This window comes from Prionailurus bengalensis, chromosome B2, assembly GCF_016509475.1.
Source record: "Prionailurus bengalensis isolate Pbe53 chromosome B2, Fcat_Pben_1.1_paternal_pri, whole genome shotgun sequence".
Taxonomy (NCBI): domain Eukaryota; kingdom Metazoa; phylum Chordata; class Mammalia; order Carnivora; family Felidae; genus Prionailurus; species Prionailurus bengalensis.
This window is the reverse complement of record NC_057349.1, coordinates 3,426,492-3,454,117: the sequence shown is the minus strand read 5'-3', so window position 1 is coordinate 3,454,117 and position 27,626 is coordinate 3,426,492. Positions and strand designations below refer to the sequence as shown.

The window sequence follows — 27,626 nt, the reverse complement described above, 5'->3', positions numbered from 1 at the left end:
TCAGTTCAGTGACAATAACTTCTGATGTAATTTCTTATTTGTAGGGAAGAACGTCAACACAGCTCTTCTAGGATGCTGGGGCTATACTCATGAATTTATTTGTCACAGCTCTAGCGAAAGGCATATTCTCTGGAACCCTCCTGGTTTGGATGAGCAGATCTTACATAATAAATACTTTAGAATTCCAATAATCCCAAATCTTGGGTTAACTTCCTCTACAGCATACTAAGAAGTTCTTGGCATTTCAGCTTCATTTAGTGTGGGCCACGTTTGGGTTCATCTTTCAGTCATCCAAGCTTTCAAACTGTTTGAGCCATTCCTAGCCACTTAGGCTAAAATATTCAATTCATAATTTCTGCTGAGTGAGTCTATCTCAATACATTTGGCTTTATCCATCTTTACACTCTTTTCACCTTGATCCTACACCCTTCAGATCCATTTCCATATACCTATCTCCAGCTTGGGCCACAAATTATCTTGGGACTGTTTCCAAAATACAGATGAAATGTTTTCTGAAATACATGTGGCTTTGCCCTAAAACCTATCTTGCTCTAAAATCTATTCCAAGATTTTCATTGCTCCGTATAGGATTTTGGACTGCCATAGTCATGTTCACCATATTTGGATCATCTCTACCATCAGCCCCTAATGGAAAATCTGACCCTTCGTGTCATACCAAATTTAATGAAGGCTATAAAGGTAGTTATGAATTTACAATAAATATGGGGGATAACAGCATATTCAAGGACACTGTGGAAATGACTAAAATTGAGATGTGAAAACTTCTATTACACAAATGTGCTTCTTTCTTGAGAAAATAAATTGAAAGAAATAAAAAGAGAGGAGTGAAAACTTGATAGCTAACAAGAGACTTAGATATTTTAAAAGAACACAGTATAAGATCTTATTTCTTGTCTACTTATTTTCTTTTTTTAAAAAAATGTTTATCTTGAGAAAGAGTGTGATCAGGGGAGGAGCGGAGAGAGAGGGAAGGCGAACGAGAGAGAATCCCAAGCAGGCTCCACACTGTCAGTGTGGAGCCCAGCGCAGGGCTTGATCTCACAATTGAGTGAGATCGTGACCTGAGTCAAAATCAGGAGTCGGACGCTTAACCAACTGAGCCACCCAAGCACCCCTTTTATTTATTTATTTTCATCCCGTCTTATTTCCTTGAATGAATAAAGTAAAAGTTCATAATTATTGAACACATGTGTAAATGAATGAATGTCCAATTATCAAATAAGGTGTAGCAAGTAAGTGAGAAGAATGATTCTTATCCATAATGCTCAATAGAGCAAACGTAAAGAAACGCAAGTAATGTGCAAGCATGGACAGAGGAGAAGAGAATAGAGTCAGATACTAAACTGAAAGAAGGATCTTGGAAAGTGAGAGAAGTTTTAAATGAGAGCTATGGGCCACTTTGGCTAGATTGCCAAGAACAAATATTTAAGTATCCGTGACAGCTTAAAAAGTAGTATTTCACAACTGGCTCAACTGATTGAGCCACCATAACAAACCACTGTTCATTTCCCCACTTTTTGTTCATACTGGACATATCAAGAGCGTCACATATGGTGATGATTCTTTCTCCAGAAGGGGAAATGAAATACCTACTTGAATGACTTTCAGTCAAGAAACACCACATCCATGTAGTCTGGTATATTAGTATTCTATCGCTGCATAACAAATGAACACACATTTAACGACTTAAAGTAACACAAATGTATTACCTCATAGTTTCAGAGGGTCAGGAATATGGCCTAGCTGCCTCTTCTGATTAGTGTCTTACCAGACACAATTCACAATGTCAGCTAAGGTTGCGGTCTCATCTGAGGTCTTCCTAGCTCGCTTGATGGCTGGCAAACCTCAGTTCCCTGTTGTTTTAGAACGCAGACCCTCAGTTCCTAGAGGACACCCCCTGCCACGTGACCCTCTATAAGCCGTTCACATCATATCTGTTTACTTCTTTAAAGCTAGCAGGAGAGCCTCTCCTACTCTGAATATGTCTCTTTTGGACCCTCTTCCGAAAGGCTCACCTGATTAGGTCAGAGTCACCCAGGATAATCTGTCACTCTCTCTTTTGTTGTTGTTGTTTAGTTTTTATTTTGTAATTATAAATGTAGCTCTGCAATCCAGCTAGACTTGGAGGGGAATCAGGAAACTAGGGGACCCACGGAACTGCAGCCAGAGCACAAAGATTGTAGGATGTTTCGAGCAGATGGGGGTGAAGGACTGCTCCCCTGAGCGACAGAAGGAACAGCCTGGCAGTTTAGATGTAATGCGAGTCAAATGCACAAGATTTGTCCGCAGTCGGCAATGGTGATCTTGCTGCTCTTGCCATTCCTGGACCCAAAGTGTTCCCTGGCTTCCACAACATTCGTGCCCTCTTTCGTCTTGCCAAAGACCACCTGCTCACCATCACACTCAGTGCTGGCAGCGCAGACGAAACCTGGGAACCATTCGTGTTGGGTCCAGCCGACCACGGATGAGATGCCAGGATCGCTATGCTTCAGGATGACATTCTCATCAAGTTTCTCCCCATTAAGTGGGCTTGCTGCCAGTGCTATTATAGCGTGTGAAGTCACCACCTTGGCACATTAATCGTGAACCAATCCCGTGAAAGCAGGAAACTTTATGACCAAGTCCATTCTCCCCAGTGCACAGAACACAACAATTTTCCGTTGTCTTTGGAACTTTGTCTGCAAACAGATCGAAGGAGATATGGCCAAATGGCTTGCCATCCGGGGTGATGTTGAAGAACACAGTGGAGTTGACCATGGGCTGGGCCACACAGATGGCTCCAAGGTGGTAGCATCTGCAAGGCTTGGTCTCTCGTTTTTTAACTCAAAGCCAATTGATTAGGGACCTTAACTACATCTGAAAAAATCACTTCCATTTTGTTATATAATATAATTCAATCATGGTAGTGTAGGGGCCAAGGCCAGTTTGTCCTAAAATGTACCACAATGGCAGACTGATTATTCTGAATTAAAGCTATTAGAGAAACAGACAGTGCATAGGCCTCAGACCTTCTGCTCTCTCCCTGAAAGCAGGAAATAAATCTTTCATATGAAAGATACCCACCATATACTAAGAAGTAAAAAGAAATTCTTGTCACCAGAGATGGAAAATTTAAGAGTGGAGAAAGCTGTAGAAACGGCAGAGAAAGCTGTTATGTTTTTACTAATCTACTATCTCAGCCCAAATTCCACTTAGAATTCCTTACGGGGGCACCTGGGTGGCGCAGTTGGTTAAGCGTCCGACTTCAGCCAGGTCACGATCTCGCGGTCCGTGAGTTCGAGCCCCGCGTCAGGCTCTGGGCTGATGGCTCAGAGCCTGGAGCCTGTTTCTGATTCTGTGTCTCCCTCTCTCTCTGCCCCTCCCCCATTCATGCTCTGTCTCTCTCTGTCCCAAAAATAAATAAACGTTGAAAAAAAAAAATTTTTTTTTAAATAAAAAAAAAGAATTCCTTACTAAGTAAAGTTCCCAAACATCTGTTTTCTTTATCCTGTCAATTACTCAAAAATGTATTATTTCTTTGTCTAAAAAGTATAAACACTGCCTGCCTTGGCCATTTCTTTAGGTCTTAATTTTATTACTGGTAGTCCAGGCACATGTAATAACTGTGGTTGGTTTCTCCTATTAATCTGTCTCACGTCAACTTAACTCTTAAGCCAGCCAGAAGACCTTGAAGGGTAGAGGAAGAATTTTTCCTTCCCCACAGTAGTGAAATCCCACCATATCCAGAGGTCTTGCCCGGATTCTAGGAAAGAGGATTACACCAGGTCTGCACACCAGAGAGAAAAGAATCATGGGACTCATCACAGAATCCTGCCCATCTCCCCTTCCACTAGTTTACTGTTTTCAAATCAAATAATCTAAATCTCAAAATTTATTTTGGTAGCAGTGCTGGAAACATGAGAGATACAGAAGAGGGGCTGGTTGTACATTTTCCCACTGAAAGAAGTTAGATGAGAGCATGGCTGGAAGGGAAGAAGAATGAGGGCAATCAGGCAGTGGACGGAAAAACTAATCTGTGCTGTTCAGTCAGGACAGTCAGTTCTCTGGGAGCGAGTAGAATGGAGAAATGGGAGACACGCCTGGCTTATGTCTGGTAATGTTTTACATTGTCATCTGGGGGGTGGTTTTATAGACATGTACAGTTTGAAAAGATTCATTGGGCTATATAAGTAAGCTATATGTGGTTTTCTTTATGTATATTTTACCTCAGTGAAAATAAAACTTAAAATGCCTGGACTATGGAAATTCTTTCTGAGCATATTCATATGCCTGGAGACTATTGCTGCTGACTGAAGATGCTATGTATCACGTAAGTGTTTTTATCAAAATAACAAAATTCTGGGTGTGCCTGGGTGGCTCATTCCATTGAGCATCTAACTCTTGGTTTTGGCTCAGGTTGTGATCTCATGGTTTCATGACTTTGAGCCCCAGGTCTGGCTCTGTGCTGGCAGCACAAGAACCTGCTTGGGATTCTTTCTCCCTCTCTCTTTGCCTCTCCTCTGCTCACACTTTTCTCTCTCTCCCTCTCTCTTTTCCCCTCCCCTGCTCACACGCATGCACACACACACACACACACACACACACTCTCTCTCTCTCTCTCTCTCTAAAAATAAATACACTTAAAAATAGTAAAATTCTGCCTCTCTTTAATGTTACTTTTTCTTGGGGCACCTGGGTGGCTCAGTCGGTTAAGCGTCCGACTTTGGCTCAGGTCAGATCTCATGGCTTGTTGAGTTCAAGCCCCGTGTAGGGCTCTGTGTTGACAGCTCAGAGCCTGGAGCCTGCTTCAGATTCTGTGTCTCCCTCTCTCTCTGTCCTTCCCCCACCTGCCCTCTGTCTCTTTCTCTCTCTCAAATATAAACATTTAAAGATTTTTTTGTAATGTTACTTTTTCTTCAGTGCATTATAACCCATATCAGGCTGTTATAAAAACCTGAGTGGTAAAATTTAGCCAAGTTGCCAGTAAAATACACTAGATCTCAGAAAAATGGGGATGATACTAATGACATCATGACCTTTACAAAGGAAAACAGGAGCACATAGTTCACAGTCTGGTACCCCGTAATCACTCATTAATTTTATGGAAATGAATAAAGACCACTCCATGATTTACTAATTAGAACTCTGGACCCCTATTCTGACAATGAGCTGAAAGTTGAACCACTGCTGTCTCTAAATGGATTCTTCCCAAATGTTGGGCAGGTCATTGAGAGGATGTGACCACTGGTTGATTTGTGAGCTGGGACCCTGGCGATGGGAGCTCCTTACTCCTTCCCCTGTCCTTGGAATATGTGTTCTGTTTGCCTTCCCTGTTTCCAGAAGCTGCCTCAAGGACACAGCTTTGAGACAGTGATGTGGTGTTGAGGCCACCTAGACACTATATGTGACTGAACCCAGTTAGGACTTCTATATAAACTTTTAAGATTTGGCAGGCAGGTGCAGGGATCTTCTTGTCGTAGACCACTGAAGACAAGCCTAGTATGTAAATTCTCTTGCTAACTAGAACTGCTACCTACCAACCTGGAGTGGACTGCCTCTCTCTTCAGTCTCTCCCTGCCCTCCTCAGAGGGCCCTGTTTCAGATTATCCCCAGGAAGTTCTTGAGGTTGCCAACTAACACCAACACACGTGTTTGATTCCAGATGAACTGCTGTTTCCCTGAAACATGCATGAATTCTGCATACCTGACTTCATGGCAAACTAAACACAGGGTTAGCAGTGACTACCCTTGTCCCTGGTTCCCTGCCAGCCCAGGGACAATTAAGGTAAAACTATGTGCCAGAGAGCAAAATGCACATGAAACTTGGAACAGATGAAATCAGTGTGAATAAAGAGGCTGGGACTTGTAATTAAGAGAAAGGACAGTTTTGTGACACCAAGTTCATTAATGGGAACACTCAATTCATTACTGCAAAGTATTTATTCTTTTCATACACTTTGAGGGGAGAGAGAAAGAGAGTGAGAGAGAACGTGAGCAAGGGAGGGGCAGAAAGAGAGGGAGAGAGAGAGAAAATCCCAAGCGGGCTCCATGCTGTCAGCCTAGAGCCCAACGTGGGACTCCAACACACGAACTTCAAGATCATGATCTGAGCAGAAATCAAGAGGTGGATGCTTAACCGACTGAGCCACCCAGGTGCCTCCATTATTGCAAAGTATTAAAATTCTAAAGATATTCATTAATATATACATTTGGGAGATTTGAATTTTTCCATTGTTGCCTCTCACCTTTATCACCCACTTTCGGAAGCTATGTGGTAACACAGTAGGCTGGAGACAAGAGGAGACTGGGTACATTTCTTGAAGAATACCCAAAATGAAAATCAAGAAATACAAAGTGAAGTAGGGATAGAAAGAAAACCACTTCCTTGGAGTTTTATGATGTTGTAGTCACTATGTGTCTCAAAAAACTCTTCGAATGTTCAGTGGTGGAAAACAATTCAAAGTTGTAATTGAGGTACCTGCTATCACTCCGTCTAGGACTTGAACTCTGTGATTAATTAATTAAAATTCAAGTTAGTTGACATACAGTGTAGTCTTGGTTTCAGGAGTAGAACCCAGTGATTCATCACTTACATATAACACTTAGGGCGCATCCCAAAAAGTGCCCTCCTTAATGCCCATCACCCATTTAATCTATCTCCACCCGCCCCCCCCCCCAGCAACCCTTAGTTTGTTCTCTGTATTTAAGAGTCTCTCATGGTTTGCCTCCCTCTCTGTTTGTAACTTATTTTTCCTTCCCTTTCCCTCTGGTCTTATGCTAAGTTTCTCAAATTCCACATATGAGTGAAATCATATGCTATCTGTCTTTCTCTGACTGACTTATTTCACTTAGCATAATACCCTCCAGTTCCATCCATGCTGTTGCAAATGGCAACATTTCATTCTTTTTGATTGTTGAGTAAAGTCCATTGTATATATACACCACATCTTCTTTATCCACTCATCAGTCGATGGACATTTAGGCTTTTTCCACAATTTAGCTATTGTTGATAGCGCTGTTGTAAACATTGGGGTGCATGTGCCCTTTTGAACCAGCATTTTTGTATCCTTTGGATAAATACCTAGTAGTGCAATTGCTGGGTCATAGGATAGTTCTGCTTTAAAATTTTTTGAGGAACCTCCATACTGTTTTCCTGAGTGGCTGCACCAGTTTGCATTCCCACCAACAGTGCAAGAGTGTTCTCCCCTTTGTCCGCATCCTTGCCAACATCCGTTGTTTCCTGAGTTGTTAATTTTAGCCGCTCTGACCAGTGTGAGGTGATATCTCATTGTGTTTTTGATTTGTATTTCCCTGATGATGAGTGATGTTGAGTATCTTTTCCTGTGTCTGCTAGCCATCTGGATGTCTTCTTTGGAAAAGTGTCTATTCATGACTTCTGCCCATTTCTTCACTGGATTACTTGTTTTTGGGTGTTAAGTTTGGTAAGTTCTTTATAGATTTTGGATACTAACCATTTATCCAATATGTCATTTGTAAATATCTTCTTCCATTCCGTCAGATGCCTTTTAGTTTTGTTGTTTCCTTTGCTGTGCAGAAGTTTTTATCTTGATGAAGTCCCAACAGTTCATTTTTGCTTTTATTTCCCTTGCCTCTGGAGACATGTGAAGTAAGAAGTTGCTGCAGCCTAGGTCAAAGAGGTTGCTGCCTATTTTCTCCTGCAGGATTTTGCTGGTTTCCTGTCACATTTAGGTCTTTCATCCATTTTGAATTTATTTTTGTGTATGGTGTAAGAAAGTGGTCCAGGTTCATTCTTCTGCATGTTGCTGTCCAGTTTTCCCAACACTATTTGCTGAAGAGACTGTCTTTGGGTCACAAATCAGCCCTCAACAGGTACAAAAAGATTGTGATCACACTATGCACATTTCTAGATCACAACTCTCTGAAACTTCAAATCAACCACAAGAAAAAAATTTAGAAAGCCTCCAAATATATGGAGGTTAAAGAACATCTTACTAAAGAATGACTGGGTTAACCAGGAAATTAAAGAAAAAATTTAAAAATACATGGAAGCAAATGAAAATGAAAACACAACCGTCCAAACCCTTTGGGATGCAGCCAAGTCAGTCCTAAGAGGAAAATACATTGCAATCCAGGCCTATCTCAAGAAGCAAAAAAGGTCCCAAATACAGAACCTAACCTCACACCTAAAGGAACTAGAAATATGGCAGCAGAGAAAGCCCAAAGCCAGTAAAAGAAGAGAAATAAAGATTAGAGCAGAGATAAACAATATAGAATCCACAAAAATAGTAGAACAGATCAATGAATCTAAGAGCTGGGTTTTTGAAAGAATAAACAAAATTGATAAACCACTAGCCAGAGTTCTCAAACAGAAAAGAGAGAGGACCCAAATAGATAAAATCATGATAGAAACAGGAGACATCACAACTAACACCACAGAAATACAAACAATTACTAGAGAATCCTATGAAAAATTATATGCCAACAAATTGGACAACCTGGAAGAAATGGACAAATTTCTAGACACCCACATACTTCCAAAACTCAAACAGGAAGAAACAGAAAATTTGAACAGGCCCATAACCAGCAAAGAAATTGAATCTGTTATCAAAAATCTCCCAACAAATAAGTGTCCTGGGCCACATGGCTTCCCAGGGGAATACTACCAGACATTGAAAGCAGAGATAATACCTATTCTTCTCAAGCTATTCCAAAAAAATGGAAATGGAAGGAAAGCTTCCAGACTCATTCTATGAAGCCAGCATCACCTTGATTCCAAAACCAAACACACCACTAAATAGGAGAAGTAAAGGCCAATATCTCTAATGAACCTGGATGAAAAAATTCTCAACAAGACACTAGCAAATCGAATTCAACAGTATATTAAAAGAATTATTCACCATGATCAAGTGGGATTCATTCCTGGGCTGCAGGGCTGGTTCAATATTCGCAAATCAATCAACGTGATACACCATGTTAACAGAAGAAAGGATAAGACCGTATGATCCTGTCAATAGATATAGAAAAAGCACTTGACAAAATACAGTGTGCCTTCCTGATAAAAACCCTCAAGGAAGTTGGGATAGAACGAACATATCTTAACATAATAAAAACCATATACGATAGGCCCACAGCTAATATCATCCTCAATGGGCAAAAATTAAGGGCTTTCCTCCTAAGGTCATGAACACGACAGGGATGTCCACACTCGCCACTGTTGTTCAACATAGTGCTGGAAGTTCTAGCCTCAGTAATCAGACAACAAAATGAAATAAAAGGCATAGAAATTGGCAAGGAAGAAGTCAAACTTTCACTCTTCGCAGACGACATGATTCTCTACATGGAAAACCCGAAAGACTCTACCAAAAAACTGCTAGACCTGATACAGGAATTCAGCAAAGTCACAGGATATAAAATCAATGTACAGAAACCAGTTGCTTTTTTATACACCAATAATGAAGCACCAGAAAGAGATCTCAAGGAATCGATCCCATTAACAATTGCACCAAATACCATAAAATACCTAGGAATAAATAAACCTAACGAAAGAGGTAAAAGATTTATGCACTGAAAACTATAGAAAGCTTACAAAAGAAATTGAAGAAGACATAAAGAAATGGAAAAACATTAAATGCTCATGGATTGGAAGAACGAATATTGTTAAAATGTCGATACTACCCAAAGCAATCTACATATTCAATGCAATCCCTATCAAAATAGCACCAGCATTCTTCACAGAGCTAAAACAAACAATCCTAACATTTGTATGGGACCACAAAAGACCCCAAATAGCTAAATGTTGAAAAAGAAAACCAAAGCTGGAAGCATCATAATTCCGGACTTTAAGGTACATTACAAAGCTGTAATTTTCCAGACAGTATGGTACTGGCACAAAAATAGACACATAGATCCATGGAATAGAATAGAGAACCCAGAAACGGACCCACAAATACATGGCCAACTAATCTTCGACAGCGCAGGAAAAAGTATCCAGTGGAAAAAAGAACCCCATGTTTAAAAGGCAGACAAAGTAACCTCTGAGGAGATTAACTCTGTGCTCTCAACCCAAACAATATCTCCTCACATACATCCCAGGAAAGATTGGGACACAGTTTAGAAAAACCAGTGTCATAGCAGATGGTACAGGAAACTAAGATAACTTTACGAAACACAACAACAAACGAGGCCCAGAAGGATAGAACAAAGTGGAGAGACAGCATTTACAGAAACAGTGCTCTGGTCCTTGGGTCTATGGTAGCTGGTGGCCCTGGACCTGGAGGTAGCCTCGCTCCTTGCCTGGGGTAATCTTGGAATCTGGGTGGTATGTAGTGCCTGATTTCAGGGCTGTCCGGGACAGCCATGAATGCCACATCCTGAGCCCTCCCCTTGCAAGGCGTTGAGTAATTCCAGACGGCCAAGAGTCATAAGTATGTTCCAGTTCACTCTAGAAAGAAATGCAACCCCAAGGACAATTATGACACGTGTCCACAGGAGAAAATGAGGTCAGCGCAGTGTTCTAGCTCTGAGGAGTCTGTGTGCGCAACAGGCCAGGGGTTGAATCAGTACCCTGTCGTTGTCTCCAGATCTGTCCTGTTAGTGGGTCTTTAGGAAGAACTGGAGTAGACAAACAGAAATAAAGGGTGAGATTACCAAATCAGATGGAACCCTCGGGAGACAGAAGACAGGAAAACTGATGAAGATAAAGAGTGAGAGTTGACAAGAATATCAGCCATGTCCTGGGTCTTGTCTTTGATTAGAGACAAATGTTCAGAAAAACACTGATAAGAAAGATGGGTTGATGCACCATCTTTCCGAGGAGCTGACATTTCAAATGTCTCTCTCTCAATCCTACTGAAAAGCTGAAACCTTCTAAAGCTAAGGACAGACACAAGAGGGAGACAAACTAAGCATTCATCCGCCTGCATTGCCTTTTTCAGAGGAGGAAATTTTGTGAGACATTCAGCAAGCAGGGATGCCAGTCTATAAAGAATTTGGAGACAGCTACTTGCACTGAAGGGTTAAATCTTTGAAGGGCTCTGTGCTTAGTTCTAGCAGAATACAGAGGTTTCAAAGTCATAAACCAGATGAAGTCATAATGACCTGTGCTTGGGGTACAATCTGGTTTTAGGGCACCGAATATTACAATCAATACCTTGACCAACATGCCTACTCATGGTGCCTAACTGGGCCCTCGCGCCCCCCAGACAATAGAAATTGACAAGAGGCGGAAGGGGCCATCCAGGCAGGGTTTGGTTGGGGCTTGTGCTGGAGCACAAGGGAGGCTGGGTCTCTGAGGAGAGCTCAGAGAGAGCTTTATAAAGAGGCGTAGGTGGGAAAAGAATGACTTCTAATCCCATAGAGGAGGGGATTTCTTGGCTCCTGCACACGTCAAGGTCATGCTTCTCCATGCGTCTTCTAGCATGTTAAATCTCCACCCTCGGGCAGTACTTTTTTTTAGTATTATAATGAGGGGGAAACGGGGGTGAAACGTTAGCGCCGTGGTCCATCTTGGGGCGCACTGGTTTGGCCCCACCTTTACCAGTCTTCACAGTCCGGACATCCCTTTCAATGAGCATGCTGCCTCTGCGTTCCTGCAAGATACGCTACTCAAGGGCATATCTTTTTCTCTCTGTGAAGGCAGCCAAGAAATGCTGGATTTTGTGGTTGGGGTGAGGGGACCCAAGTCCAGTCCTCACTCCGTCTTACTTATGAGAAAGCAAGTTTTTAGGGGACTTGTTAAAGAACATGTCAAACAACTATCTCTGTAAAAGTAAACCATAGAAAATTAAGATGGATGTCCCCTCAAATCATTTGTCATACCCTACTGCATATCATGAAATTTAGAAGAGTCCAAATGTATTGTTTAGATAAGAATACCGATCAAAACTAGATTACTTTCCTAATGTAAACTTAATTGGGTTCAGTGAGTCACAGATTAATCTACAGACAGAACTCACGTCGGAGTGGTTCTCATATAACAGATGGGAAAAAGGATGAAAAATTTAGTAACATGAGCCTAAGTTAAGAAGTGACCGGGGCGCCTGGGTGGCGCAGTCGGTTAAGCGTCCGACTTCAGCCAGGTCACGATCTCGCGGTCCGTGAGTTTGAGCCCCGCATCAGGCTCTGGGCTGATGGCTCAGAGCCTGGAGCCTGTTTCCGATTCTGTGTGTCCCTCTCTCTCTGCCCCTCCCCCGTTCATGCTCTGTCTCTCTCTGTCCCCCAAAAAATAAATAAATAAACGTTGAAAAAAAAAAAAAAGAAGTGATCATAAGGCCCCAAAATGTATATTAGTTGTCATCGAAAGATAGTTGCATTGATTAAATAGCCAAGAAGACTGTGGCTCATCTTTTTGACTCTGAAAGTGTGAAGACAGAAAAATTCCCTCTGACGCTTACTTACTTGGTACCATGATCGTCTCTTTTTCCAATCTAATAATTATAGAATAACGGGAAGGATGAACCTAATGAGGGGAACTGTTTTTAATTCTGAAGGTATCACACTCAGTGCAGCAAAATAAAATTGAAAATGTGTATTAGTTCCAGGCATGCGTGTTGGTTCACATGGATTTAAGATGTGGCTTAGATACACCAGCGAGTGTAAACTTTGACTTTAACCAGAAGTTTTTGGTAAGTTAATAAACGCATCTAACACTAACGTCTTGGTGCCCGTGAAACACTAATGTTAAGAAATCTACCTCGGATCAGTGGAACTTCTGGGAGCTTTTGAAAACACGCTTTGGTCTAGGAGCCCCTCGGTAATGATAATATCCAACTTTCAAAAAGGAAAGAAGTGAGAAGAGGAAAACTCCAGAACAAGAATTTTTCTAACCTAACTTAATTCAAAGTTAGATGGAAATGAGTTAAACGAGTTAGAACAGTTTAGCGAAGTAGAGCAAAGGAAAAAGAAAATGTCCAAATTTCCTACAGACCAGCCTTACCACCAAGTGACGTCATGGTGATTGCAACTGTCAACAGACCTTTCACACAAACAGCCTTTCCAACTGTTCATTCATGTAGGTGATTGGCGGGGAATTAAGTTTCGGGAAACAAATTCTTTGTAAACAGAATGAGGGTAATTGGAATCTATTTCTTCTTATCTGAAAATATGGAGAGGCCCTGCACGTAGGCGGCTCGTTGGTCTAGGGGTATGATTCTCGCTTCGGGTGCGAGAGGTCCCGGGTTCAAATCCCGGACGAGCCCGCTTCCTTTTCAACCAATTGGATTCAGAGAATCAAGGAAAAGAAGTATTTTCCCAAATATTCTTGCCAAAAAGACCGGGCTCTCACCTTGCGAACAGTGGCACTGTTCTCGGAGGAGCTGGGCTCTGAATCCCGGATCTGCCGGACGCGACGCACCCGAATCGTTGACGCGGTACCCGGCCGCCAGCGCCTGTGGGTCCCTCCGCCGCCACCGAGGGAGCCCGGGGCCGCGGCGGGCGCGCACGCGCGTGCGCACACCTGGCGCGGCTCGGGAGGCGCGAGTAGCGTCCCCTCGGAGCTCCCGTGCGCGCGCGCAGTCGCGAATTCCTGACTTACGTTGTCGCCTGGCAACGGGATGAGCGTCCACGACGCGCTGCATCCGCCGCTCCCAGGGCGCGGAGCAAAGAGGCGCCCCGGTCCGCTGCTGGCGTGAGACGCCTGCCGCTCTTTTCCTGCGTTGTCGCGGTTGTTCATTCGTGTATTCGTTCCGCGAGTGAATTTTCAGCGAATACTGCAGGTCAACTGTGCTGGGTGCCGGGGGCGCAGTGGTGGACAAGAAATAAACTAGTTTTTGTATCTACGGAATTTCACATCACAAGTAGCTAAATATTTACCATGTTCACGCTTCCTGGGACGAAGCACAGCATTCCCATAGAAGCGTGGAGAACCAGGGCCGACCTGTCCGCTCCAGGGAATGTTGCCCGCCAGGGTTTGTCCGCCAGGAAAGAGAAACCAGAAGGAGCAACCGCTGCCCCATGCCCGAAACTTAACCAGTACTTTCTCCTCTGCCCCAGGAGACGCGCTCACTTCTGAACTGTTGAAACGCTCGGGTACATTGATGATACTTTACTCGTGCTAGCTGAATTAAGTTATTTCTTTCTAATAACCGTGTTGTGACCCAAACTGAAAGTGAACACACACACACACACACACACACACACACACCCCACTCCAATTTCTTTCAAGGCTCAACTGGCCCAGCTCATCTCAGTATTCTGAAAGACTGGGCCTTTTGTTACCTTTCTGATCAGTTGAAGGCCCAATAGGCTTGAAGACGCAGCTCATCGTTCAGAAGTGGTGCGTAACATATTCTCTTTTTACACATGAAACATGAATTTAAAATTTATTTGTAATTTAAAATAATTTTATAATTTGAAGTAGATGGTGTCATGCATTAAGTTTGCAATTCAAAAGGAACTTCCTCCAGCCTTTGCCCTTCAAGAATGTTCTCAGGATTCAGGAAGTCAATTTTATGCCATCTAAACCAGAGATTGAATAATCTTCTTTCGAGGGATTTTATTATCCCAAGAAGGGTGAGTTAAAGATACTGTCTGGTACTAAACGGCACAGGCAAGTCATTTTACAGTGAAGTCTATCGTCAATAAGCTGGACTCATAATCTGTTTCCATTTATTTTTAGGGCCTCATTATAACAATACCCAGCAACCAAAGATCACCTGACGTCTAAACTTAAGTGTCTAATATGAGAGGGATAAAAGTGAACTTAGAAAAAATAAAGGCTAATGTAATGCAGAGAGAAGAAACTTTCTCAGGAAAGTTATTACAGGGAGAAAGAATGCTGTACAAAACAGTAGCTTGGCTACAGAAGCCTCTTAAAATTGAAATTGTGAGCATAGAAATGAAAAACTTAATGGAGTAGCTGGAATAATTTTCTTCCAGAAGACGGAGTAAAATATGTAAAGGGAAACTCCAGCAGTCATGTTCCCTAGGAGACCCCCAAATTAGTTGAAACTGCTGCCTATACAAAAACCTGCACGCAATGCTTATAGCAGCTTTATTCACAATTGTGGAAACTTGGAAGCAACCAAAATGTCCTTCAATAAGTGAATTAACAAGCTGCGGTACATCCATACAATGAAATATTATTTAGTGATAAAAAGTAGTAAGCCTTGGGGGCGCCTGGGTGGCTCAGTTGGTTAAGCGTCTGACTTCGGTTCAGATCGTGACTTCACGGTGTCATGTGGGGGGGGGGGGGGGATTGAGCCCCGCATCGGGCTCTGTGCTGACGGCTCAGAGCCTGGAGCCTGCTTCAGATTCTGTGTCTCCCTTTCTCTCTGACCCTCCCCCGTTCATGCTCTGTCTCTCTCTGTCTCAAAAATAAATAAACATTAAAAAAAATTTTTTTTAAATAACAATAAGCAGAGTGTAAATAATAATTTTTAAAAAGTGGGGGAAAAGGAAAAAGGGAGACGAAACACCCTGGAAGTTTAAAATCCAAGATAAAAGAAGTCCCAGAAAAAAAAAAGAAAAAGAAAGAAACTAGAGAACACATAAGTGAGAAAATCAAAACAGAAAAAGTCAAGCTAATTTCCCAAACTGAAATACATGATTTTGCAAATTTAATGCTGTAATAGAGCTCTGAGAACAATGAATGAAAATAGAAACACACAAAGGCATATTTTTCAGACATTTAGGAACACTGGGGACAGAGAAATAATCCTGAAAGAGAAAAAAGCTAATTGCAAATGAAGTATCAGTAATTAAAATGACTTCTTACTTCTCTAAAGCAATACAGGAAGCTAGAAGAAATCGGAGAACGCTTTCAAAATCCGGAAAGAAAAACTTCCCCAACCTAGCATCCATACCCAACCAACACTCAATCGAACGTTAGAGAAACATAAAAGATATTCTCCAATACCCAAATATTTAAAAAATCTAAATATCATAAGAGAACAGTGGACAATATTTACCAGTCATCACAAACAAGCAGTGAAGACCAATTCAAAAAGACTATGATATAATTGGAAGAAAGATAGATCGGAAGCCTGTCCCTATACGGTGGTGTTTAAGGAGAGGAAACAAGATGAGCCTTTTTGTGTGGTGAGTAGTCAATCGAAAATTCTAAACTTGAAAAATCAGTAAGTAGAGGAAGCGTCCGTATCAGTCAGAATACAATTCTGGCTTCGTGACAAAGACTTCAACCTACTGTAGCTTAAAGGAGGGAGGCAGATGTTACTCATCTCTCACATGATCATCGGAAGGTACAATGGAGGCTGACGCTCTGGCCCCACGGTGCTGGTTCCAGTATTGTGCCTCGTGGCTCCCTCCTTCCTACGGGGTTGCTTCGTGTTTCGTGACTCCTTCTTTCCCGCGGTGTTGCCACGTCCAGCAAGCACACACGGTAGGAAGAGAGAAGTGGAGGGTGTTCCTTTCCTCTGCTGGGCATAACCTGCACGTTTCACATACACCGACTCTCCAACGCACTGGTTTCGAAACTGGCCACACGACCCCGCTTAGCATCAAGGAAAGTTGTGCATTGCGGACTTCTCGTGGGTGGCTCTGAGCCCTACTAAATGTCCAACCAGCCATCTCTGCCGTAGCATCCGATTTGGAGATACGCCGGGAAAAGCAAACACCACCACAAACCGAAAGCCAAATGGCTGAAAATCTTTCCCTCTCCCAGGGGGGAAGATGAGGAAGAAGGCCACGTATTTTTGAAGTACTTAAGATTTTTAAACGTGTGGTTAACTTTGATGGGAAAAGATGTGAACTTAAAAAATAAGCCTGGATGGCCAACAGGCACATGAAAAGATGCTCAACGTCGCTCCTTATCAGGGAAATACAAATCAAAACCACACTCAGATATCACCTCACGCCAGTCAGAGTGGCCAAAATGAACAAATCAGGAGACTATAGATGCTGGAGAGGATGTGGAGAAACGGGAACCCTCTTGCACTGTTGGTGGGAATGCAAATTGGTGCAGCCGCTCTGGAAAGCAGTGTGGAGGTTCCTCAGAAAATTAAAAATAGACCTACCCTATGACCCAGAAATAGCACTGCTAGGAATTTATCCAAGGGATACAGGAGTACTGATGCATAGGGCCACTGGTACCCCAATGTTCATAGCAGCACTCTCAACAATAGCCAAATTATGGAAAGAGCCTAAATGTCCATCAACTGATGCATGGATAAAGAAATTGTGGTTTATATACACAATGGCAATGAGAAAAAATGAAATATGGCCTTTTGTAGCAACGTGGATGGAACTGGAGAGTGTGATGCTAAGTGAAATAAGCCATACAGAGAAAGACAGATACCATATGGTTTCACTCTTATGTGGATCCTGAGACACTTAACAGAAACCCATGGGGGAGGGGAAGGAGAAAAAAAACAAAAGAGGTTAGAGTGGGAGAGAGCCAAAGCATAAGAGACTGTTAAAAACTGAGAACAAACTGAGGGTTGATGGGGGTGGGAAGGAGGGGAGGGTGGGTGGCGGGTATGGAGGAGAGCACCTTTTGGGATGAGCACTGGGTGTTGTATGGAAACCAATTTGACAATAAATTTCATATATTAAAAAAATAAAAATAAGCCTGAAGCCGAGAACAAAGGTGTGGATTAAAAAAAAAAAATCCATCCGGGTTCAAATGGGGCAGGGGAGGAATACCCCATGAGGGAAAAAGGTCTTGTTGGAAAGAGGGGAAATTGATTCTTCTTGATACCGAATCGGGAATTGGACCAGGTGGAGAAAACAAGGCAGAGGGAAGTGGGTGAAGTGAAGCATGAAGATCCAAGCAGGTCAGCACTGCAAACACTAAAATAGAAGGTTGTTTTCAAGTAAGAAGAGAGAAGGCTTCTCTGTCGCAAGCAGAGTGGTCTTGACTCAAGAAGAGGTTAGTGGGACCCAAGGTAGAGTGTCCTGACACTAAGAGCCTGAGAATCGGCGGGGATCCATTCCCGCAGGATCCCCCCACACTCCCTGTTGTGCTTCCTGTGATTGATTTGCTTGGGCTCGGAAAACAAACAAACAAACAAAATATCTTCATGACCACCTTCCTGCTCAGATTTCAGGATTCTCCCTGCTGGGTCACACACATGCTTCAGCGCTCCGGCCACAGTGATTTCTCAACACTCGTCCAGACACTGTCGGGCCCCCCCCCCCCCCCCCGGCCTTTGCTCAGGCCCTGTCCTCAGTGAAGGACACCCTCTCTCCTGGCCAGCTCTAGAAAACTTCCTCGGCAAGACTCGCCTTTAATACAGCCTTCTTTCCCCAGGCATTTATGATTCATTCTGATTAGTCATAATCAAGCCCTACCCATGTTCCCTTATGTGCATTGTATTCATTCTGTGAAACAAATTTTTAAAAAGCAGTTGAAAAAGCTTTTTGCACGCTTCCCCAAATACTCTTCCCGCTGGGAGTGACTCTTGTAACTTTTTTTTTTTTTTTTTTGCACTGCAGCCTTTGGAAATCAGGCGCAAGTCGGGCCACCTGTCCCCCCTAAGATCACCCAAGAAGCACACGGGGATTTGGGGGGAATCGGAAGTCGCGGCCCGTCTGCTGGGATGAGCGGGGAGAGAGCCCCGCGAGTGAAGGGCTCTGCCCTGCAGGGTCGAGGCGGTGACGACACGGGGTAGAGTTGCAGCGCGGCCCCGCTGGGGCCCGTCGTCTAAGCTTCCGGACTGTCTTCTTAGCCGCGAATTCGGAGTCCGGACTCGCCAGGCTCCCTGAGGTCCACACCAGGGGGACCGGCTCTGGGAGCCCCCGCCCGCGGCTGGCTCGGGCGGGTGGCGCCCTCGGACCGCAGGGGGGGGGGCGGTGGGGCGCAGACAGGTGCCAGGCAGCCGCGCGGGGGGAGCCCAGGCCCAGGCCGAGGTGCTTCCGTCCCGGCTCCGCCCCCGTCGCGACTCCTGGGGGAGCTGAGCCTGCTTTTCGCGTCGCGACTTTTCCAGTCCGGTCGTGGTCCATTCGCGTGGGAGCCGGAGCTGGTCTCCCGGGCGTCCCCGAGCCGCCTCCTGGATCCCCTGCGTCCAGGACAGCCGGGAAGCGCCCGAGTGTCAACTCTGAAATAAAGTACTTGGAGACTGTGGTACGTCGTGACGAGGTGGCCGAGTGGTTAAGGCGATGGACTGCTAATCCATTGTGCTCTGCACGCGTGGGTTCGAATCCCACCCTCGTCGGTGAAGGTATTTTAGCGAGGGGGAGCGGGAGGGAGTGCGTGCAATTTCACCTTGGCTTTGGTTGTCAATATTGTCTGTGTGGATACTTTATGTGAGTAATAAAGTGCCCGCCGAAGGCTTCCTTTCGGGTCCCTGAGGAAGGAGAGGAGGAAACACCCGTGAAAAATTCTGCTCCCTAGAAATCACAAAGATATGGATGGCCCTTTATTAACACTTGAAGGCTGTACTGTTTTACCGCTTATATTTAGATCTGCAACTCTCCGGGAACTAATATCGATTTACAGTGGAAGGAAAAATCAATTGGAGTATTTATTCATTGATCTATCATCCACCTGTAGATAAATACAGTCATATTGCTATTCAAACAGATCACCTTTACCGTGGACATCGAATGGCCCTGTCTGTGTGGTTCTTTTCAGGTATCTACTCTTGACTTGTCTGATTTACATACTCCGCTGTCTTATTTCTAGAGCTTTGTAACAAGTCTCAACCCCTTGTTCCTATTCCAGATTTGCCTGTTCTAAATTGCCTTTGTGTAGTTCCCTACACATTTTAGAATCGTTATGTAAATGTCTGCCCCCAAAAAAGGGGGGGAGGGGAAGGCTGATATAATTTTGGCTAATAATGTTTGAATCTATAGAGCAGTGTGAATACAATAGACATCTTTAAAATATTGAATCTTACAATACATATTAGACCCTTCAATTATGTATGTCTTCTTGAATTTATCTCAATAGTGGCTTGTCTGATTTGTCTACGTAGAAATATAGCCCGTATTTCACTAGATATGTTTTAGGTATTTGTATTTAAGTATCTGAATCAGGCTGTAAAATATGGCGTATATGAATATGTTGTTGTATATGCTGTTAGGTTTTGAAATTTTATTGTTTATTAAAGCATTGAAATCCAGTGGATTTTTATATACCAGTCACGGAAAGCCTGATAATAGCTCATCACGCGGGCGCTGAGTTGAAAAGACGACATCACAGGCAGATGGTCTTGCTATGGGAAATGCCATATTAGGAAAAGCCGAGGCCCCATCAGGAGATGCATACAGGCCATCGGACCCCAGGGAATGCGCAGTCCGCACTGGGTACGTCGCAGCACACAATTTTCGGGGAAGAAATAGCGGGGTGGGGGCAGTTGAAACTGAGATAGGCTTTTTGTATTGGAGAGAGAAAATGTTCTACTGAAAGGCACTCTTACTGTGCGGGTGAACATTCTGGACAGGAGTCACCGCTTAGTTAATTTCTGGCTCCCTGAAGTGGGTCGAGGAGGGAGGACAGTTGCCAGGTACAACAGAGGACCCACCTTTGCTTTACGCATAGAAGCTGTCTTTTGAGTAAATCTGTTGACAGCATCCGAGAGCACCCTCTCCCCCTCCAGGACTTAATGATCCACTCACTAGGTAGGCTTCCTGTGACACATGCACTTTACTGCGGATATAAAATTGATTAGAAAGTATGGACCAGTTCACTGAACATTGATGATACAAAAGTATATGACATGAGCCTTATGTTTTAATTAGTGGACTTTCGTTGCTGCTTCGATATGAACATCTGCGAGCATCTTGCTCATGGAGATTCTCATCCCCCAAAGCTCATTGCAAACTTCTTGGAACTTTAGCAGAACAAAACCCAAGGGGCTGCTGGTCTCTGGCCCATATGTCCGTTTTTTCCAATTGTGGCTGAGGCTTCCGCTCACCCGGCATGGCCCTGGTGACTGGAGGGTGGGCGGAAGTGGTTCTCAGTGACAGGTGATTTCTCCCCATCGGGGGACATTCGGCCATGTCTGGAGACATGTTTGGTTGTCACAACTATAATTTCCAGCACGAAGTGTTACTAACATCAAGGTTGAGAAGTCCTGATATGTTGTGATAGAGATTAACATAATGCACACACATATGTATTATAATATCATAAGAACCCTGAGTACAATATAGTAAGAACCCTGTCCTGGGTCTTAAGGAAGTCCATTCCGGTAGGTGATACAGACAGTGACCCCCACAGGCCACAACACAGGCACAAGCTCATGCTATTGAGACACAACATGAACCACACATACAGCTACTCAAAGCCAAAACTCTAGCATAGACCTGGAGCGGCACAGAGACAGATGAACGCCAGAGACACAGAGTCTGAGAAGCAGACGTGTATTCAAAATGACACAATCACCCCCACACGCACTAAATAAGGCAGTGAGGGTCAAAGTGTGCCAAACACGGGGCTAAGCCCTTCCTAATCAAATGGGGATAACATTCTCATTAAAAAGTATCTGATACAATCGTGGTCTCCGTGTAAAATTTCATAAATCCAAGGCACAAAGAACTTCAACTTTCCCAAGGTCACCAGCTGATAAACTGGGCTGGGGGGGTTAGGATTTTTAGCCATCTGGTCTGAAATCTAGTGTCTGCCTTACCCATGCTTCTAAGCTATCCCTTTCCCTGAGGGTCTCAGGAGGCTGGTTCCTTCTTCTCCTTCCGGTATTGGATCTAAGAGGCCTTCCAAGACCCCCCCCCCCACACACACACCCCTGTCTTTAAAACTCCCACGTTGCCTTGTTGCCTCCAAGAACCGTGAGCTTCAGGGAGTCGGGTCGATTCGGCAGAACCGGAAAATGTTTCTGCAAAAAAGCATTAATCCAACGAGAAGCTCTTCGCCCGAACGTCTGTTCCAACCCCTTGTAAAGACCCTTCAACGTATAATAAACCTTCAGTTGAGTTCAAGTCTTAAAAATCTTGTGTTGTGGTGCACATGAAACTGAACAGGATTTAACACGAAACGAGGGCTTCAGACAGAGACTGTGAAGCTATTTGAGCTGCCTTTTAATAACCTCTGCGGCCGTTACTGCCTGCAGGACCTTGAGCTCTTTGCCGCCACCTCTGTCTTTCAGGTTCGTCCTCTGTAAATGGGGGGAAAGTAGAAAAGCCCTTTTCAGAGTTAAACATGTTAGTATCTGTAAAGTTATTAGTACAGGAACCGGAGCCAATGATAGATTGTTTACATGCTGTTTTACTCCTATTATTAGTGTCATTATCAAACTGTTTTCTACTTTGCTTGAGTCTATTACCTCTTTATGGTGAAGGAGTCTGGATCTGGCTACAGTCAGCGATCGTTGGAGCCTCTGGCGTGGGTTCATCCAGACGCGCCCACCACAGACATTCATCTCAGCTCCTCGTGGCCCCGGGTCCGCTGGTCACCTCTGGTCCCCTCCGCTAGGCGGTTCCAGTGGGAGGGACAGCAGAGTGGGCTGTGGGAGTTTGCAGTGTGCCTACATACCATCAAGGACCTTTCCTGGTGTCTTCAGACCTGGGTTCTCCCCGGGGGAAGGACATGAGGTCACCTTCTGGGCTAGCACAGAAACCGGGACTGTTCGCCGCGTGACCCCCCAACATGCGGTAAGTAGATATTGTTCTGGACTTTGATCTGAGAAATTTCACTTTTCAATGCCTTTGATGGTTTCCCCTTATTCACCTTCACAAACACATCTACCTCAGATCCTCTGTATCTACTCTTTCCGCCTGCAATCCCAGCAGAGGGTGGGAACATTCGAGCCTTGGAGATGTGTGCTGAAGAAACTACGGGTGTTGCAATTTGACCACGGTCCTGTCCAGGAGATGGTGTCATCTCTGTTCAAAAAGAAAAGCATATTGATATTGACGAAAATGCTGGATCATACACTCCCAGTTTTCTCCGATATTGTCAAGAGTTTACAAGGTTGAGAAAATGATCAAATCTTTTTCTTTCTTTCTTTCGTCTTTCAGAGAGAGAGAGAGAGAGCAAGCATGGGCAGGGGAGGGGCAGAGGGAGGTTGAGAGAGAGGGAGAGAGAGAGAGAGAGAGAGAACCCCAAGGTGGGGGGCGACGCAGGGCTTGATCTCACAACCGTGAGATCATGGCCATGAGACCACGACCTGAGCTTAAATCAAGAGTCAGATGCTTAACCAACTGAGGCACCCAGGCGCGCCTCTAATTTGTTTTTCTGATAAGGAAGACTTCAGATTAGAACTGCAAAAATAAATCAGTGATTTAAAAACCTGACTTAATTCTAAATACTAGGTTTTGCTCAACATGGAGCTGAACCAGACCCCAGAAGCCACAGTTCAAGGGTGGGTTTGTTTCTTTCTCTGGCATCTTTCCAAGAGGTAGCATTCGGCTGCTTCTGGATGGTACCATGAATGTACTACTGAAGAGCAAGCCGATAAGGGTAGGACCTGAGAAGGAGTGAGGGGGAAAGGAAGGGGACGGCCAGAACCTTATAGAACAAGGACCCTCCCCTATAGACCGTGGGCATTCACTTTCAAATGTCCCCTCTCTGCAAAGACAGCTTTCCTACTATTCTCCCTTTCTCATCTTATAGTCTAATAAACTTTTGTCTGCTGCTCATTTTGATGGAGTTTTGGGGGTGATAGTGGGGTGGTCCGGAGCCAATGGCCAAGAAAGAGTTCTTGAAGACGTCTTTGGTGCAAAAAAAAAAAAAAAAAAAAAAAGGTGATATTATTAAAGCATGGGGACGGGACCCGTGGGCAGGAAGAGCTTCACGGGGTCGTGACGGGTAACTCATTATATACCTTCAAGTTGGGAGGGGGTCAGAGATAGATAAGTCTCTAAGGAATTTTGGAAGCAAGGTTTCCGGGACCTTGAGGGGCTGGTGTTGTGAGAAAAACACCATTTATTACCAGTTAGTAAAACCCCAGTCGTGAGACCCTTCAGATGTATATCAGGGGGGCCATATGCTTAGAGTATGATTGCCAGCATATACTTGGGGCAGTTGAGATCAAGGAAGCTTCCAATGGAATTTTTTTTTACATGTTAAAGCAGACTCACAGGAGGATAATGTTGAGCCAAGGTTCTCTTTTGCCCCCAGCAAAGTGCCATCGTGGAGGCAGCTGAACTCCCAGAGGGAGGTCACTCTACCGGTTTCAAGGAATGTTAATGGGCTGTAGGCAGTAAGGGAATTTAGTTTTTCATTTGCCTTAGTTTCCCCCATCACCGTGGCCAGCACTGAAACCCCTTTCCTTCATTCTTGGGCGGCCAGGAGTGTCCGAGGAACATCACACATATCCCACCTGCAGGCGGGGGTGCTGTAACCTGTACTTGGCCTTCAGCTCACCCCGCGCTCCCTCATCCATTTTGTTTCCCCCTTTTCATTCTTCGAAGCGGCGAGACAAAAAATTCCGGCACTGAGGTAAAGAATCCCACAAGAACATCGTTTCCATATGTGAACTAGAGTTCTTGTCCCTTATTTGTGGGCTTTTGAGATTGAATTTCAAAAGGTGTATTACAGACTTGATCTATCCTATGATATTTTTACTATGACTGAAAAATGACATTTTTACTTGTTTAAAACATCTTTATTAAAGCGTTATTGGCATGTGACAAACTGTGGATATTTATTTGTTTTAATTTTTTTAATGTTTTATCTCACGCTTGAGAGACAGAGAGAGAGAGCAAGCAGGGGAGGGGCAGAGAGAGTGGGAGACACAGAATCCGAAGCAGGCTCCAGGCTCTGAGCTGTCAGCACGCAGGGCTCGAACCCATGAACCTTGAGATCATGACCTGAGCCGAAGTCGGAAGCTCAACCGAGCCACCCAGACCCCCCACACTGCACATATTTAAAGCATACATTTAATGAGCTTTGATAGATGTATACACATGAAACCATTACCGCCATCAAGATAGTGAACTTCTCCCCTCACCCCTAAAGTCTCCTTGTCCCCTTCTAGAATACTGTTCTCCTGCCCCCTCTGACTCCATCTCCAAGGGACCTGATGGGTCTCCATTTGTAAGGATGTCTCACTCTCTGTCCCAGGAAGAGAACTCTCAGCCATGAAAAAGGTGCCGACTTAAATCTGCATAACGACCTTACCCTCCTTTACAGTTTTTCCTGGGAACCTCGCCTCACTGGCCTTCCTAACCTCCAACTGCTTTCTTCTGTCTTGAGCTGAAGATGATATTTAAGGTGGTGCCATTTCACGGAGTTTCGCTCAGTTTTCCTGGGCCTGTCCCATGCATACATGAGGTAGACATATTATTAAGCTTCTGTTTTCCTCTTGTGAATCTGCCTTTTGTTACAGGTGGGGTCTCAGCCACAGCACCTAGGAGGGCAGAGGGGAAACTGTTTTTCATCCGCTACGTAAGCTCCCCGATGAGAATGCAGGCTGGCAGGGGTCTGGACGGAAGCCCTGGGAGCCGCTAAGCCGACGCTGCGGCTAAGTCTTTCCCGGAGCTGAGCATTTACTATCCTGAGATAATAAACGTGTATTATCTATAGACACTAAGCTCGTGGTGTCACACAAAATTCCACCAAGTAAATTCTAAAGATCTTGTCCGTGTTACTCAACGATTCATAAATCGGATTCATAAATCCAGTCTAGCAGACAGAAGTTCTAGGACTTCCAAGGAGCTACACGGAGTGAAAGGCTCTTATAGGCAGAAAGCGGGGAGAAGAAGGAAGTTCTACCAGAAGAGCAGGTTGGTTTGCAAAGGTTACTTTCCTTTGCAGAAAAGCCTGGGGTCCGTCAGGCGGATTACCTACCTACCTAGTGCTGACCGGGTGATTTCTGATGGACTGGTTTACGATTCCATTCTCTGAGAGAGCTAGAACTGTAATTATCAGTTCGGTGATCCAAGGCTGAGCATAAACTCCATCTGGGGCCTATTGTCGTAACAAGGCTCATGTATCCCGCCCAGGCGCAGCAGGAAACTAACACTTGTTGGCCAACTGTTCATTCCTTTTCGTTGCCGAGCAGAATTCCACGACATGAATGTACCACACACGGAAGCTATTGATCACTTTGGGGGAGGGTAGGTAAGGAATCTTTTATTTATTTATTTATTTTTTTATTTTGAAAATCGTATTTAAGTTCTGGTTCGTTGACATACAGGGCAATGTCGGTCTCGGGAGTAGAATTCAGTGATTCGTCGCTTGCATCCAACACCCAGGGCTGATTCCAACAGGTTCCCTCCTTAGTACCCATCACCCATCTAGCCCAGCCCCCACCCACCTCCCCTCATCAACCTTCAGTTTGTTCTCTGTCTTCAGAGTCTCCTATGGTTTGTTTCCTTCCCTCTTTTCTCTTTTCTCCCCGCCCCCTCCCCCGTATGTTCATCTGTTTTGTTTCTTAAACTCCACATACGAGTAAAAATCATATGGTACTTGTTTTTCCCTTGACTTCTTTCACTTATTAGCTATTTATCTATTGATGACCATTTCGACAATTTCCAGATTTGGGCTAATACAAATAGGGCTTCTATGAACATGTGTGTGCAGATCTTTGTACGGTGAAGAGTAGTGGAATATTCCGTCGCAGAATAGGCCACTTTGGTATATTGGTTGTTTTGAGTAAAGTTACTTGAGAAGCCGCTGGTTCAAGAAGAACACTGATGGGGGAGCGCGGGGCGAGCTGAGGGCCAAGTACAGGTTACAGCACCCCCGCCTGCAGGTGGGACATATGTGATGTTCCTCGGACACTCCTGGCCGCCCAAGAATGAAGGAAAGGGGTTTCATTGCTGGCCACGGTGATGGGGGAAACTAAGGCAAATGAAAAATTAAATTCCCCTACTGCCTACAGCCCATCAACAAGTCCTCAAAACCGGCAGAGTGACCTCCTCTAGGAGCTCAGCTGCCTTGACGATGACACTTTGCTGGGGGCAAAGAGAGAACCTTAGCTTAATAGTATCCCAACCTTGAGGAGCCTGCAAGTCAATTTCCTTTATCTCAGCTGCCCCAAGATACATGCTGGCAATCGTACTCCGAGCTTATGGCCCCCTGATATGCATCTGAAGGGTCTTAAGACAAGTTTTATTAAATGGTAATAAATGGTGTTTCCTTAGCAACAGCTAGCCCCTCAAGGTCCTGGAACCCTTGCTTCCAAAATTCCTTTAGAGACTTACTCTATCCCTGACCCCCTCCCAACCTGCGGGTACATAATGAGTTACCCGTCACGACCCCAGTGCAGCTCTTTCTGCCCATGGGTCCTGTCCCCATGCTTTAATAAAATCACCTTTTTGCACCAAAGACGTCTCGAGAATTCTTTCTTGGCCTTCGGCTCCAGACCCCACAAATCCCTCACCACTCCGAAACTTCATCACTCTGACCCTCATTTCCCCCCCAGAAAGCAGAAAATAAATCTCCCATGTGAAAGATACCCTCCCCGTACCAGAAGGGCAGAAGACCCAGGGATGGGACTTTAGGGTCAAGGAGGCTGTATAGACAAATCTTGTGACTTCACGAATTTAACCACCCTAAACCCAAACTGTCTTGTCAATTCTTCACAGATGTATTGTTTGTCTACAAGGTATAAAAGCTGCCTGCTTTGCTCATGTCTTTGAGTCTCATGTTTTTATGGGGCCCCCACACATATGAAACTAAATTTGTTTTTCTCCCGTTAATCTGTCTCATGTCAATTTAATTGTCAGACGAGACCAAGAAGCTAGAAGGAAAGAAGGAAAATATTTCCATGCTTACAATGATCATATGTTTCATTTTCTTTTGGGTACGAACCTAGGGGTGCAATAGTTGAATCATGTCATAG

The 27,626-nt window shown here is 44.3% G+C and overlaps 2 non-coding genes and 1 pseudogene across 2 annotated transcripts; 2 read left to right on the top strand and 1 right to left on the bottom strand.

The window, feature by feature from the left end:
* Nucleotides 1-1,823: 1,823 nt before the first annotated feature.
* Nucleotides 1,824-3,030, bottom strand: LOC122490285 (annotated as a pseudogene).
* A 10,076-nt stretch (nucleotides 3,031-13,106) lies between these two features.
* TRNAP-CGG lies at nucleotides 13,107-13,178 on the top strand. The gene has a single exon. It is a non-coding gene; the product is annotated as a tRNA-Pro (tRNA).
* A 5,831-nt stretch (nucleotides 13,179-19,009) lies between these two features.
* On the top strand, nucleotides 19,010-19,091 carry TRNAS-GCU. The gene has a single exon. It is a non-coding gene; the product is annotated as a tRNA-Ser (tRNA).
* The last annotated feature ends 8,535 nt before the right edge of the window (nucleotides 19,092-27,626 follow it).